Source organism: Malus domestica, chromosome 09 (genome assembly GCF_042453785.1).
Source record: "Malus domestica chromosome 09, GDT2T_hap1".
Classification (NCBI taxonomy): Eukaryota; Viridiplantae; Streptophyta; class Magnoliopsida; order Rosales; family Rosaceae; genus Malus; species Malus domestica.
Genome location: NC_091669.1, coordinates 7,560,146 through 7,562,781, shown reverse-complemented (window position 1 = coordinate 7,562,781; position 2,636 = coordinate 7,560,146). Strand labels below are relative to the sequence as shown.

Here is a 2,636-nt window from a genome sequence, read left to right as displayed (position 1 = left end):
TTTGCTGCAAAATCTTGGTGTTCAAGGTAAAATATATAATCTGGATTATCTTCTGAGAATTTTGGAACCCATGATGTTAATCTTCAATCTGCCATTCTTTACAGGTCTTGGTTATATTTGATTCACTGCTTAGTCCAAGTTGAAGACTGGACAAGTTTTCGACCGGCAGTAGCAGAGATTTCTGTAGGCATGGAGGTATTGCTGATGAATAGGCCTACTGACCATGTATGCAAGACAAGAACACTGCTTGCATTGATCTTGTGCATGTGGGTGTCCATGCAAGTGATGGCTGGAACAGAAAATGCCACGCATTTGTCTGCAAGGCCAAGTTCTCTGAATATTGGAGCTCTGTTTACTTTCAATTCGGTTATTGGGAGGGCAGCCAAGCCGGCAATTTTAGCTGCAATTGATGATGTCAATTCTGATCAAAGCATTCTTCGCGGGACAAATTTGACCCTTATTCTCCATGACACGAATTGCAGTGGATTTCTTGGAACTGTTGAAGGTATTTCCTACAACCTGCTTCTTTAATAGTCTACTATGTTGCAGTTTCCTTCAGTTTTGAGGAGTGGAAAAACAAGATCCTACTAAATAAGAAACCAGCTTTTAGATCAAGCTGCTACTGATTTCATTTATCAAATTAGTTGTGAGTGAATAAAAATCTTGTGTAATACCTTGAGTATTCTTTCTTTCTCTTGCCTATCAATTCCGTTGCATTACATTCTTCTTTGTGAGATAAACATCTCCAAAGTAGTGAAGTCTTTTTAATCCCCAACACTTACTTATGTTGAATTATTTCTTTCAAGTCAAACTGATTTCGGAATTATTGGTGACACATTTACGAGGAGCGAATGGGGATTCGTAAGTACCTTTGTCTTTCACATTAGATATTACGTTTCTGGTGTGGTTGCTCACTTAAACGAACATCTGAATTCTAAAATGATTATTGTTTATGATTATTCTCCATATGTTTTGTTTACTGAGTATTGTGTTATGGCCTTTTCTTATCTTTTATTCACTATATGAATTAGGCTTTTCCAAGAGATTCTCCCCTTGCTATTGACATTTCCTCTGCAATCTTGAAACTTTCGGAGAGTGGAACACTTCAGAAGATTCATGAGAAATGGTTCTGCAAGATGGGTTGTCGTAGTGACAAGAATCTGGACTCCGACGAGTCTAACCAACTCCACTTGATGAGCTTCTGGGTGTTGACGATATAGAACAAGAATACAGAAAGTTATAGTAGTAAGCTTAAAGAACAAGAAAGCTATGGAGGTAGAGAGAAAACAAAAGAAAAATGTAATCTTGTATCGTATGAACGAAATGCTTCGCACCAATTATTACAGAGAATAGCAGCTTATATGGCTGCTGTGTCTTTCCTTACAAGCTAAACTTTTATCTTAACCGCATAACCATATATCTCAACAGACTAAGCTGAGTTGGCATTTTGTCTTAGTCAGTGATAGTCAACACTGGGGTCTATACCTATTATGTGGCGCCTTCACTCTCGCTGCGCTTGTAATCTTTCCGCTAAGAGTGATACACCAATTTGTCCGCTACAAGAAGCAGCGCGCAAACAATCTCTCTTCTTCGTTGTCATCAACCTCGTGGAGTTCTCGATGGTCTCAGGTCATGGGCAGCTTTGTTGACTTCATCACCGAGAAGGAAGAATGTACGCTCAGGGTGACAGTACTCAAGGTCATGTTAGCTGATAAATACTTGGATCATAAAAGAACAAGCTTACTTATGTTAGTTCAATTTTAGAATTCTGATGATCATTTACTATACTACAAACAACTTAAAATAGCATGTATATTAATTACTTTTCCTCTAATCCATTGCGAAGTAGTTTTCTGAACATTTGAGTTAATTACAAAATGCACCCTGAGGCTTGGGGTTGTTTTAAAAAAGGAATACAACGCTTTTATTTTTTCACTTTACCGCACGTTAATAACTCAAGTCATTTTTGTTCACGACCACAAACTTTAGGGGCATATTTTGTAATTAGTTCTAAAATTTTCTTGGATTATGGAATTTTACTGGCAACTTTGAATTTTGCCAAATGGTTTTGTCATAAACATTGTTGAGAGAGATGGGTTTCCATTCTAACAAGATTCATTGTTCAAGAAGGAACAATGTACATGCATTATTCTGAATCCTGATATCTCCGTTGATGTTGATGCTGTGGTGTTATGCCTTTATTGCTGCTGTTATGGCCAGTCATTTCTGCATTGCACATGGCTAGATTTTCCCACCCAACAAAAAATAACAGTATAAAACTTTCCTTTCACGGGACTTGACTACCATACATTCATGGACTTTGTATATTCACCAATAACGGCCATATATGTCGTAATGACATCTAACAGTAGAATATGTCCGTCAACGGGTGATTGTATTAAGTATTCACCACCATACTCGTAATAAGTGGCAATAGGTCTTGTTCAAATTTACTTTATATATATATGGGATAGGATCAAGGAACAAATATTTTTACAAATGCTTTTACACTCTTTTAAAGTCTTTTGATTACATGACATCCAATGGTTCTTATTTATTCATTAAATTACATGAATGTCTGCGTGGATTTTAACTAATATTAAAGATAGAATAAAACTTAAAAAAAACATAAAATC

At 36.5% G+C, this 2,636-nt stretch overlaps 1 long non-coding RNA gene across 1 annotated transcript; it reads left to right on the top strand.

Moving 5' to 3' along the window:
• The first annotated feature begins 769 nt into the window (after positions 1–769).
• LOC139188284 (uncharacterized) lies at positions 770–1,392 on the top strand. The gene is made up of 2 exons (XR_011571629.1): positions 770–861; positions 1,032–1,392. It is a non-coding gene; the product is annotated as an uncharacterized lncRNA (long non-coding RNA).
• The last annotated feature ends 1,244 nt before the right edge of the window (positions 1,393–2,636 follow it).